This window comes from Lygodium microphyllum, chromosome 14, assembly GCF_053477565.2.
Source record: "Lygodium microphyllum isolate KBCC chromosome 14, Lygodium_microphyllum_v1.1.10, whole genome shotgun sequence".
Classification (NCBI taxonomy): domain Eukaryota; kingdom Viridiplantae; phylum Streptophyta; class Polypodiopsida; order Schizaeales; family Lygodiaceae; genus Lygodium; species Lygodium microphyllum.
Genome location: NC_141148.1, coordinates 56,107,787 through 56,122,262, shown reverse-complemented (window position 1 = coordinate 56,122,262; position 14,476 = coordinate 56,107,787).

Sequence of the window (14,476 nt, the reverse complement as noted above, 5' to 3'; positions counted from 1 at the left end):
TGCATTGGCAAGTCAAGCTCTGCAGTATTATTGTGGAACAATAGGTTTGCCTCCAGTTGCATGCTTTCAAGGATGATAAAAAGTGTAGGAAATGGCAACAGGCTGGCCTAGCTAGCAAGGCACAAGATGGAAAATCAACTAGGCTGGCTACATCGATCATGCACCTATCTTGTTGGTTTGGAAATGTCTTGAAAAAAGGAGCTTTGACTCCAAAGTCAAGATTTGTTATTCAGCACCTAAAAAAACAAAGATTATCGGTTGTTGGCTGCCAAGAGTTGGTATAGAGATTGCTATAAACATGGGTGCATAGCCCTCACCCTGCCATTCTATTTACTCAATTTTCTATCCTTCCTTTTTCCTGATCTCACTTTGTTTCATTGAAAGAAAAAGGCTCAAGAACTTCTTTTTCATATTGAGCAACCTGTGTTTTTCTTTATGCGTACGGCCCTGTTTTTAACGAGATTGTCCCCAGATTTGCAATTGAACTATTTATTCATGGTTTTTTTTGTTTTGTAGGAAAAACTAGATCAGTATTGAATCCAAATCTATGATATCTACTTAGTCGGCCTCAATCACACCCATTGATCACATCTTGTGTGAATGATGTTATTGCAAGCCTCCTATTGCTCACTTTGCATTTTTGTGAGCAACGATCTCTTCCTTTTGCTCATTAAAAAGAACCAATGATACACTTCACACATAAAAATTTATGTTTACAAGTTGTAAAGTTGGATGCAATTTTTTGTTGCCAATGGTAACATAATCTTGTTATTTGGTCATAGTCTAATGCAATAACCCAAACCTCGATAGCACGTCCATATTACACTTATGTGTGCACCCAAATGCACACATGCATAGTCTTAGCTAATATAGCATTCATTATTACTACTAGCTAAGGTACTAAAGCATAGCCAAATCCTCATCAATGGAGATCATGAGAAATGGATATGCACAAGTGAGCAAGTTTCTTCCTCTTATCAAATGCTCTTTCCAATGGTATAGAAGTTGAGATTAGAAATGAATGTAGCACGAATTAAATTGAGGCATGCATTCTCCTTGGGACAACATTTTTGCTAAGATGGCATCCAATTCCATTATAGAGAGAGTAGAAATGAGCAATCAAGTTGTTTGAATATCAAAAGTCTACATTGCTTTACATGTCCTAACATAATGCTACCCTAACTAAGAACTAAAGGAGGCTAATGCCCATGCCTAGCAAAGTTTCTACCATCAACTTTTTTTTATAATGTAGTTTATATTGATATCATAAAAGTAACAGATTACATCATCATAAGATGTGCCAGGCCTTAAGCCATATTGCCTAGCTTTTTACAAAATAGCTTAATGATCTAGTGCTTGGATCTAAGGGGCTTAAGTACAATTAGACATTCTACTTTCAGGTGGTCTGTGAGGGCATCTCGCTTGCAACTCTAGATTCTAAAATGAGTTTATTCCTCCTATTCCATAGCAACCTCAAGGTCACTATAGATACAAGGCAAACAAGTTTCCAATTGACGTCATCCAAGGTGGAGTGGTCAGCAAAGAAAGTAACACCATGCTAAAGTTGTCAAACAGATTAGCAATTTTCAGCCATCTCTTGACCACTTTCTAGACAAGGAAACATGGAGACATTCCCAAAAGAGATGTTTCTCAGTTTCTTTTACTCTTCCACAAAGCACATAGAGGGGAGTGAGATTCACTTTCTTCGCCAATCACGCAAGAGCAATGTCTTCATCACCAGCCGCCATCTCATGATGTTGAGCCTATAGAAAGGGATAGCACCCCACACCCTCTTGATCCCTACTCCAATGTTCTTTTTGTCTTCAATGATAGTTTCCTATCCTATGGGTAGTTGTATCCTCTTGCCCAAGTGCGACCACAAAAAGTCCCTAATGATCTTCTTGATCTTGGCCTAGGCCATTTGGCTGAAGGGGAGTAGGAAGCTGGTGCGCAGATCGGTCGCTATATGCTTACGTAGTGAATCCCGGAAGGTCCCCAAGAACAATGAACTCTACCTTTTTGCACAAATTACAATGTAAAAAGCACGAACGACAAGAGCAAGAGACCAATTGGGTTCAATCCCCCCCCATGCCTTCTGTGAGCGCTTCACAAAGCATGTATTTTATGTATATTTCCATCTTCATGCTCAATAATAGCCCAATTTACAAAAATATGACAAGCTTTTAGCTTTTGAGTTTGCTTTTACAAAAATAGGATATAAAGCTAATGGATGGTGCCCAAAGAGTCTGGCACGCCCAACACAATGTCCAAATAGAAATAACATATCCGTGCACATAGGCGCATACAAAATAATGATAAATAATCGATGCCTCAATAGACATAACAAAATATAGGCGTGGCGCCTATCAAAATATAATCCATAGGTCAAATACTCGCTAAACTCCAATGCTTTCCTTCGCCACTGCTGCTATCTCTACACATCAACTGAAGCATTCACAATTGTTGGTAAAATAATACAATTAAACTGACAAAAGTGAATACCTAGCAGTCTTCAGCTACATAAATAAATCAACTAGTTAGAAATAAATCCTAACCTTAATTTATTACGAGTGCGCACTCTAAACTCATAAACGTTTATTAATTTAATATGTATTTTGCAGAATCACCCGCTATGGAATCACCCATGTACACACTAAATTAATGAAACGCCCGAAAAGGACAGGCGTCCCCATCAACTTCTTGCACAAAGAATCCTCTTTGTGTATGAGCCCCGGTCATCAAACTTTACGGAATCCACCATGGCACGAAATCCACCATGAAATATGCCTCTTGGCATCATACCCCCAGGGTGGGATAGCAATTGACCTCAATTGCTATTAGCTCAATGTGGAGCTAAGAGAGTGGAGAAAGCATTTAAGTCTCTAGCGTGCATCCTTTGTGCTTCCTCAACAGGATGGTTCTTAAATTTAACTAGATATCTAGAATACCTTCGGCCAGTTCTAGTGGTCATAAAGTCAGTGTCTATGATAGCTTCTGGTTCAAGTATTTCAGTCTCTTCCTCTAATAAAGGTGGGTTTTCATAAACAGGGTGGACAGGTAATTGGCCTCTAAATGATCTCAATAAACTAATGTGAAATGTATTGTGAATTTTCCAATGAGATGGTAATTCTAACTTGAATGCATTATCATTAATTTTATGAATGATTCTAAATGGTCCATAAAATCTGGGAGCTAATTTGACAACTGGATGTCTATCTACACTTTGCAGTCTATGTTTTTCTATTCTCAGCCAAACATAATCATCAACTTTGAAATTCATAGCTTGTCTTTTCTTATTGGCTTGTTTGGTATATGATTGCTAGGCTTTAGCAATCATATATTTAACCTCATCAAAAATACTGTTATGCATACTAGCAATATCATCAGCACTCTGAAATCTATTAGACAAAGATCCAACAGGTGTAGATAATCTATATCCATAAATGACTTCAAACGGTGCTTTCTTTGTAGATGTGTGCGGTGTATTATTATATGCAAACTGTAATAAATGCAAATGAGTGTCCCATGTCTGAGGTTTAGAGATAGTATATGCACGTAAAAGATCTAGAATGGTGTTGTTTGTGGCTTTTGTTTGTCCATTAGTTTCTGGATGAAATGCAGATGAGAAATCAATCTTTGTGCCTAGATTAGCAAACAGTGTAATCCAAAAATTGTTACAAAATCTAGAATCACGATCTGAAATGATAACTTTTGGCAATCCATGGTTAGTAAAAACAGTTTTCAAAAACAATTGTGCTGCTTGTGATGTTGTTAAAGTTTTCTTACATGGAATGAAATATGCTTGTTTACTAAATCTATCTACAACTGTCCAAATCATATCATGGTTAGATTTAGTATTTGGTAAACCAGTAATGAAATCCGTAGAAATTTGTTCCCAAGGTTTAGATGGAATAGACAAAGGCATAAATAATCCATGTTGTTTACCATGATGTCTCTTAACTCTTTGACAAATCAAACATTCAGAAACAAAGTTAGATACATCTGCATCCATATGCGGCCAATAAAAATCTTCAGTTAACATACGTAATGTAGATATGATACCTCTATGACCTTGATATGGGGGACAATGAATTTCATTCAAAACAAAAGATCGGAATGGAATTGTAACACACAATCTCTTTTCATAAAACATAAATCCATCATTATAGGACAATGAATCAACAGGAATGAAATTATTTTGAACTAATTTATTCCAATCAGAATGAAAAGTAATATCCTGGTGATATGTATCTTTCATAGCAATCAAAGAATCAAAAGATATGATAGAAATATTATGAATGGCAGGTCTTCTACTCAATGCATCAGCCACTACGTTTTCTTTTCCAGGTTGGTACTGAATGATAGGATGAAAACTTTGAATGAAGGAAGCCCATTTGATATGACGGTCAGAGATTTGAGGTTGGCTAAGTAAATGTCTAATACTTTGCTGATCGATCTTTATCATAAATTCTGAACCCATTAAGTAGTGTTTCCACTGTCTTAATGCTTGTACAATTGCTAATAGTTCTTTGTCATATGTGGAATATTTCAGCTCAGAGGGTTTCAGCTTACAACTAGAATATGCTATAGGATGATTGTCTTGCATAAGTACGGCTCATATTCCTGATCCACTAGCATCAGTCACTACTAGAAAGAATGGTCTATTAAAGTCAGGCAACTGTAGAACAGGGGCATTGGTTAATGCATGTTTCAGTAAGTCAAAGGATTTCTTTTGATTTTCGGTCCATTGACAATTCCTTTCTTCAGAAGTTTGGTTAATGGTAAAGCAAGTAATGAAAAATTACGTACAAACTTCATATAGAAACTAGCAAGACCAAGGAATGAGCGTAACTCATGCACGTTTTTAGGGACAAGCCAATTCAATATTGTATCAATTTTCTTAGGATCAACTTTAATTCCTTCAGATGATACAATATGACCTAAATACTCAATTTCTGTGTTAAAGAAATCACTCTTTTCAGGATTTGCATACAGTTGATTTTCTTTCAATAATTGAAAAACTAATGACAAATGCTCATAATGTTCTTTCTCATTTTGACTAAACACCAAAATATCATCAAAGAAAACAATTACACAATACTGATATTTCAAAAAGATACGGTTCATCATTCTACTAAAGGTAGCAGGTGCATTAGTCAATCCAAATGGCATGACTAAAAATTCGTAATGACCAAATTGTGTTCTGAATGCAGTCTTGAATATGTCAGACTTATCTAGCCTCACCTGATGATAACCAGACTTAAGGTCAATTTTACTAAATATAGAAGATCCTTGCAGTTTGTCCATAAGGTCATCAACTCTAGGAATAGGATACCTATTCTTTACAGTGATCTTATTTAAAGCTCGGTAGTCAATGCACATACAATAGGTATTATTCTTTTTCTTGACTAACAATACAGGTACACCGAATGGAGAACTGCTAGGTTGAATCAAACCTCTATTTAGTAATTCCTCAACTTGACTCTGGATTTCTTTTTGCTCTATCTGGTTGTGCCTATATGGTGCTTTGCAAGGTGGTTGTGTGCTAGGGATCAAATCTATCTTATGGTCTTCTGGACATGAAGGAGGTAAACCTGGTGGTAGGTCTTCTGCAAAACAATCCTTAAAATATGCAAGAAATTTCTTATGCCTAGGATGCATATGATTTTCCTTTACTTGCAATTCATTCACCCAAATGAGATAGGATTTACTACTCTTGCGTAATGCACGTTTAGCTTGAATATGCGAAAGCAGTGGAAAAACATTAGATGCATGCATACCATATAATATAATAGATTTTCCTTGAAAATTAATATTCATTGTGTGTGTGGAATAATTTATATCTGGGTTATGCTGGTGTCGCCAAGGCATACCTAGAATAATGTCACTCGACTGTAATGGAACAACTAAGAAATTTCTTCTTTCAATGTATGAACCAATTTGAATCTCTAAATCTTGCACTTCTTGTGTACCATTATACCCAGTGCCTAAAAATGCAGCTTTTATGCGATAATGCGTAGGTACAGTCTGTAATTTCAATTCCTTTACCAATTTTGCTGAAATAAAATCATGAGTACTACCGTCATCATGCAAAATAGTCTTTTCCTTTCCATGCACCAAACATTTCATAGTCAATAATGAATGTGGAGTAGGCATACCTGGTAAAGTATCGGAAGTAGTAGTGGTGTCGTCCTCATCTTCAGTGAAATCAGGCATATCCTCATGTTCGTCTTCGTCCATGGCTCCAAGATAGCTAATATGAGCTGGTGGCTTCTTTGAATGACAATTTGCTGCGAGATGTCCAGGCTGGTGGCATTTATAGCATACTATTGGCTTGGCTTTGGTTACATTATTTGCAATGGCGGGAAGTCTAGGTACATTTGGATTTGGCTGTGGAATAGGCTTAGGATTTGGATTGACATTGGATAGTAATGTAGGTGGTTTAGCCCAATTCTTACGGAAAGATGATGAAGAGAAATGACTTGGATTAAATCTTCTAAAATTGGAATTGAATTGTTTAGATCCATAATTACCATTGGCTTGGAATTGTTGTGGTCGTTTGTCTCTACCGTGTAGCTTATCTTCAGTGTCGTGAGCTAGTGAAATGGCGTCTTCAAGGGTAGCAGGCTTGAACATGTTCACTTCAGCGTAGTAATGTCCAAGAAGTCCAGACATATCCTTCCGCTTATGTGTCGCCTCTGGTACGTCTTCAAGCATGCGTAGCTGGAGGAGTGCATTCCAAAAACGCTCTGTATACTGAGGAATAGGCTCATGATCCCATTGCTGGAGTAGATCCCATTGCTTGATAGCCTTCTCATGAAATTGCGGTGGAAGGAAATTCTGCATGAACTTCTTCTTGAAATCTTCCCAAGTAGCATGACATTCTATGCTCTTGCGTACTACAGTCCACCAAAGTGATGCTCTGTCTACCAAATGATTAGTAACACACTTGATTTTATCTTTTTCTGGATAAGTTTCCCCATGGAAATAGTCATCAAACTGACTAATGAATGCTAGAACAGTCTTTCCTTCTCGTATGCCATTGAAAGTGCGAAAATTGAAACTTCGTTTACTTATCTTTGATTCCTTGCGAATGGTTTGAGCTTCAAGAGTGGCGTTGATGGTATGTCGAATCAAATCTTCAGCTTGAGGTTCTTCTTTGTCGGTAGACACTCTTTGTAATTTAGCCAGTTGTGCTTGCAATGCTTGCCTAGCCCTTCGTTCTTCTTCCAATTGCATCATGATTAAGTCCAGCTTTCGCTCCATCGTAGGCTCAGGTAGGTCGTCTTCAGCGATCATCCATATGTGGTTCCATCATCCTGTAAAACTCAAAAGACCTTTCTCACTCAAAATCAGGTTAGCGGGATAAGCGTAGTTCAAATTCGGGGTTACAAGGCTTATGTGTTTTTGGGTATTTCTTTCTCAATCTTCAAAAAATCTACGATTTTTCCTTCTTCGTATGCTGAAAATGCTTCAGCAAACCTGGGTATGGGTAGAATACCTTCCAACGAACAACTTTGCAGTTCGGAGTTTCTGCGCAGGAACAGCCCTTCTAGGAGTTTTGACCACAAGTCAGTTTTGACTCCAATTGACTAGTCTGACTTGCAGAGTTGCAGCCTTATGTGATCACAGATGATTTGCAGAACTTGATCTCTGAGGTGCGGGACCTGGAGTTGTTGACTTGCAGGAGATGACTTGTGTTGCTTGATTGATTTAGCTTAATGGATTAAGCTTAAGAAGCTTAATCGACGGATTTCGTGGGGGGGGGGGGGGCGTTTTTTCCAAGCAGTGAAAAATTCGGCAGCCCCTCTGATACCTCGTTGACGATTTTTATTTTTATTTTGAAGCTATTAAGCTTCTTTTAAAGCTTATAAGCTTGAAGATTAAACAAGGTATGGAGTTTCTCACTGTTTCCTCATGACTTGTTGATGGAGATAAAGGAGTGGTCCTCCGCCTGTATTGCCTGGTCCTTCGCGATCTGATGACAGAAACAGGGGTTCTTGATCGCCAGAAGTCTGCCTGTATCGACGGTTCGCGACGAGATTGACTGTAGAGCCCGATCATTCCAGGAGCTCCGCCTTCGCATGAGATGGGTAGCGATTGGAAGCTCTTGATCTTAGCTCCGCTCTGATACCACTGGTGCGCAGATCGGTCGCTGTATGCTCACGTAGTGAATCTCGGAAGGTCCCCAAGAACAATGAACTCTACCTTTTTGCACAAATTACAATGTAAAAAGCATGAACAATAAGAGCAAGAGACCAATTGGGTTCAATCTCTCCCCATGCCTTCTGTGAGCGCTTCACAAAGCATGTATTTTATGTATATTTCCATCTTCATGCTCAATAATAGCCCAATTTACAAAAATATGACAAGCTTTTAGCTTTTGAGTTTGCTTTTACAAAAATAGGAGATAAAGCTAATGGACGGTGCCCAAAGAGTCTAGCACGCGGAGCATACAAAATAATGATAAATAATCGATGCCTCAATAGACATAACAAAATATAGGTGTGGCGCCTATCAAAATATAATCCATAGGTCAAATACTCGCTAAACTCCAATGCTTTCCTCCGCCACTGCTGCTATCTCTACACATCAACTGAAGCATTCACAATCGTTAGTAAAATAATACAATTAAACTGACAAAAGTGAATACCTAGCAGTCTTTAGCTATATAAATAAATCAACTGGTTAGAAATAAATCCTAACCTTAATTTATTACGAGTGCGTACTCTAAACTCATAAACGTTTATTAATTTAATATGTATTTTGCGGAATCACCCGCTATGGAATCACCCATGTACACACTAAATTAATGAAATGCCCGAAAAGGACAGGCGTCCCCATCAACTTCTCACACAAAGAATCCTCTTTGTGTATGAGCCTCGGTCATCAAAGTTTACGGAATCCACCGTGGCACGGAATCCACCGTGAAATATGCCTCCTGGTTATGATGTTATAGATGATCGTCAATTTGCCTACTTTAATAACCTTGAAGCCTAATTAATTCATCCCATTGCAAAGATAGAAATAGAAGCTCTATTTTATTATGGCTTTATCTTGGAGGCAAATAGTGCTGAGAACTCCTCATAAACCTAGAGCAAGTCGATTGATGCTTGGCTCCCACAACGGAGGTGTTATTGTTTGTAAAAAACTGAACCATTGCATGCTAACCAAGGGGAGGTCATTGATAGAGCCTCTCTATGTACAAAGATCTATATTGCATATGAGTGGATCAATGATTAAGGCAAAGAGGAGGGGGGGCGAGGGGGCAAACCTGCCTTATCGACCTCTTGATCTCAAATGGCTATGACAAGGAGCCATTAATATTAATTACAGTTGAGGTATTACTAAATAAGGATACAATCATGTTGATAAACATGGGTTCAATTTTCATGACCACTAGTACCCCTAGGATGAAGGGCCAACTTACCCTATCATATGCTTTATCCTAGTCCATGTTAATGAGCACAAAGTCCTGTTGGGTGTAAAGGCACATGTGCCTAGCCACTTGTGTATATTAGTTACACTAACAATACTCGCACACTTTGTACACTGTAGGTGGCTGGTGCCCATCACTATCACTTCATTCTTTATTCTTTTAGTGACATTTGAAAAAGGGAAGGCTGGTCACACATTGTGAATGTTGGAGTTCCCACATCTTGTGTGTGTGTCTCCCTCTCTTGCTCTTGCTCTTGCTCCTTCCACCATAGCTCTTGCTTCTACTCCAAACTCACTCCCTTCAACTGGTATCACAACCAAGATTGAGGAGCCCTTCCCCTTAGTTTGCTTCATCCTAAGACAAAGCTTCAACTTGAAGGTTCCATGGCAATTCAGTATTCTTCTTCCCAAGGTACAAAATGTTGCTCGTGTTGCTTTCCCAGTTGTTTCAACCCATTAAGACTTGTTGCAAGGATTAAAGACACCTTATTTGCCATTGCCTAGGCCTTAGTAAGGAACAGTAAGACTAGCAGAAATGACCAACAAATCTGTGTGATTTGTGTATGTTTTCATGTCCCTATTCTTAATTAGCATGACCATCATCTCGAGCTCCCAAGCACTTTTGGACATTCACTTGGCATTATACTTGGCACTCAGGGCTAGAGTTTAGGCATTATTGGAGGCTCCCAAGATCAACCATTGTCTTATAGTTTATGATGTTAGGGATAAAGGTGCATGTGCCTAGCTGCCTATGTATTACTACACTGACAGTACCTACCATTGCACACTCCAGGTGGAGAGCTCTCATCACCGTCACTTTATTCTTTATTCTTTTAGTAACAATTTGAATAAAGGAAGGCCGGTCATACATTGTGACTATTGGAGTTCCCATTTGGTCTCTCTCTCTTTCTTGCTCTTGCTCTCCCACCATAGCTCTTCCAAGCAAGCTTCAATCCTTCTCTCCTTTCAACTGGTGTCAAAGCATGGTTACTCGAGCATTCCGACTTAGTTTGAGACTCCTTCAGCTTCCTATTGATTACCTACACTCATCAGGTCTCCTTCCCAACAACGATAGCCGACTCTCCTGAGCTCCTGTCACTCCCTGCGGGCTTCCCAAGCATCTACCCACCCATTTGGGAACCTTCAGGGCATTTCTTTAGAGGTATTGGAGCTCTTTTTTGTTATTTTACTTAAGTCCACATGTTTTTTAAAGCAGGGTAGCCATGTCCTCTTGCTTCTTGTGATGCCTACTCTCTATTGATGACTTTGCCCTTCAAGAGGGAGCTCCTGGGGGTCCTTGACCACTCCTGCAACCTTGCCTTGACCTTGCCCAGCCCTTCCCCAAGCCCCAGATCAATTTGGGCTAGCTTGAAGACCTGCAAAAATTTCATTTTTTACTTCAGCCCTCCCTTGGCACTCATTAGCAGCTTGAAAACGCATCATTTGGCACTTGGGAACACCCCCTTGATGCTTGACATTGGTGGTTATCATTGGCATTGAATTGTGGACTAATATACCTCAATCCAAGACTATTTTCCACAATCCACAGGTAGCCACAAATAGTGTTACTTCAACACTTTATGTTTATGCTTGGTTGGCATTAACATTGGTTGCTTGATTAGTCCCAAATGCGCCCCGAATGCTAGGGGAATGTATACCCATGATGTGAGATGCTTTTGGGACTGAATTTACTTAGTCATTGACTACTTTACATAGTCCACATGCAGCCCAAATCAAGGCAGCCCTCTATCATTACACTTTATGCTCATGCTACATAGTCATTTGATGCCTGGTTGGTACCTATACATATGGGAAAGTATGCCTATGGTTTTGAGCTTGGATTGAGCCACTGTTTGCTCAATTTTGGACGTCTATTTGCTATTGGAATATTCAGGGCTATATCTATTTTACTTATGTTTGGATATGCCTATTGCATTCGGGCCATGTCTTGGATGCATACATTGATGTAGTGACTCTCGGGGATCAACATAGAGCTTGGATTTTCTCTCGAATCATTGGTTGAGCTTGAGCTCGCATTGCATAGCATTTGGATCTTCATCTTTGATGTACTTATGGTGTGTACTTTACTTATGTCAAACCGATCTTAACATGCTCAGCCTATGCCACTACTACATGTCCGTTACATTGTTTGGAGTTGGATGCTACCGAGCCTTGCTTTGGCTCGACATTTGATTGCTTGGAGCTTACTTTGGATATTTCTCAGCTTGCCATAGTTATAGTTTGGATGTACTTAAGGTTTATGGATTATATGTATAGATGCTACATGGCCTATATGCTCATGAGGTCTTATTGATGCTTGATCTTGGATCTTTTGGCATTGGTGCTATCATATGCCCTTGTTGAGCTTGTTTGCTTGATATTTACGGCTTTTGTGCTAGTGGGAGTGTCTTGATATGCTTGATAGACATTGAGTAGGCGGTTTATACTACTTGAGCATTCGGATACTTGAGACTGGGATATTCACTTGGATGTTGCATGATTGATATGTCGTGGTCCTCACAGATGTACTTGGGCTGATTTGGGCTTTGCACTCCCTGAGAGCATACACCTCTCTGTGTTAGGTCTTGCCAGTGTTGTGTACACTTTGCCATATTACATAGGGGGTGTGTCGGCTTACTAATGGATTCATTTGACATGCTTGGGTGTTTCCTCAATGTATGTATAATTGTCACATGCTGATTTATGCTCACTTGATGTTGGTTATGCTTTGACAATCACTGGTTGACTTGGTGCATTCATTTTTCCTACAATTTGCTCTCATTATACCTCGCTGTAATTTATTACAGCAAGCAGTTATGCATGGATTGACATGGAATTTTCACGATGAATCATCCTAATTTTATGTACTTTTGATGGTACTTGGTGGGCAACATGATTAGCTATCAGTTTGTGTCATTTTTGCCTTGGTTTTGGTGGTATTTTGATTGTTTATAGTAGAAAACAACAAGCAATTTTGAAATGTCTGCACCGTTTTGGACTGCAGTATGACATCTTCTTCTACTGATAGTGCTATCTTCAATATCATTAAGCTTGATGGTACGAATTATGCCTACTAGAAGAGCCAAGTTTGGCAGGTATTGGTGTAGAAATCTCATATAAAGCCACTAAGAATGCATGGCGAGTAGCCTAAAACTATGACTGATGACAAATGGGATGAGCTTGATGATTTATGCAAGTCCACCCTCATATTATCTCTCTCTGAACAGGTGCATTACAATGTGGTTGAGGAAGCACAGAGTGCTTGGCAGCTTTGGGATAAAATTAAGAACCTCTATGACAAGAAACGTCCAACAAGTTAGATGTATTGGCTGAAGCAACTTATGGACCTATGCATGAAGGAGAATATGACAATGTTTGCTCATTTGAGCCAGTTCCATGCTATTCTCAAGAACTTGACTTTGCAAGGCATTACCTTTAATGATGAGGTTACTCCATTGTTTCTGCTTGGGACTTTGAGTGAGTCATGGGATGTATTCCGCACTACCTTATGTACTCCTACTACTATTTTGAACTTGCCTGATGTAGAGAGTGCTGTTTTGCAGCAAGAAGGGATCAACTGTAAGAACTTGGATGCCTCTCGTGTGTCGTATGCTTTGACTGTTAGAGGTAGAGATAGTAATGGAAAGAATGACCGTGGGAATGGTTGTGGTAGAAACTCGCAGAAGTCTAAGTCTAAGTCGCGTGGTAAGTCACGTAGCAAATCTTGTGGGAGAAATGCTAATGTGACATGTCATCATTGTGGTAAGAAGGGTCATATACACCCACAGTGTCATGAGTTGTGCAATGAGAAGCGCAAAGAGAAGGGGAAAGACAAAGTATGGGAAAAGTCCTCTAATCATAACATTATGCCTGTGAAACCCAATGTGAAAATCGAGGAGATAAATGTCATGCAAAGTGATTACTCCAATGGGGAGTACATACTTGCAACTAGTTCTTGTGATGCTACACTGTTGACCGAGGTTCACTCTATGTATGTAAAGTGTTGGCTTTTGGATTTTGGTGCTTCATTTCATGTTACACCATGCCGTGAATGGTTTCACTCCTACCGCACTGTCTCTAGTTCAGTTTGCTTAGGTAATGACAGGTCACTTGCTATTGTTGGCATTGGGGATGTATGGCTGCAGTTCTCTACTGGCAGTACTTTTTTGTTATAGGATGTACATCATGTACCTGCACTTACATGCAATCTTGTGCCTACAGGGCAGCTTGATGATGCTAGATTTCATGTTTCATTTGGGGATTCTACCTGAAAGATCACTCGTGTGGCAGACTTGTGCTTTTGCTAGAGGTGCTAAGGCTGGCAGCCTCTATCCTCTTGTAGTTGATGGGTTCTCTGCTGACCATGTTTTGTCAGTCAGTTCCATCCCACATGTATCTCTTTGACATGCCCATTTGGGCCATATGTTCTTGAAGGGAATGAATATGCTTTCTGGTTTTTACAATACTTACCACCCCTTGACTATGCATGTTTTAATTCATGTGAGTATTGCTTTTATGGCAGACGGACTAGGAATACGCATAAGAAGTCTAGTAGGATACGCATGAGTAAGCCCCTTGCATTGGTGCATTCAAATGTCTGTGGGCCCATGCCTTGTCAGTCTATGGGTGGTGCAAAGTATTTTGTGATGTTCATCGACAATTTTTTGCTTAAAGTCTGGGCTTACCCCATTAAGCTTAAGTGAAATGTCTTGGCTATGTTTCAGAGATGGCTTGCATTGGTTGAGAACCAGATTGGGCATAGACTCAAATGCCTTAGGACTAACAATGGGGGAGAATATGTGTCACTTGCCTTTGAGCAGCTATGTGATGAGAGGGGTATTAAGCATGAGTTGACTGCCCCCTATACCCCACCTCAAAATGGTTTGGCTGAGCACATGAATAGAACCATCCAAGAGCGTGTACGCAGTATGCTTAGCCATACAGGCCTACCACAGAGCTTTTGGGCTGAGGCAGTCAGTACAACTGTGCATGTCATCAATAGATCACCTTCTAGTAGTTTGGATTTCTAGGTTGCAAA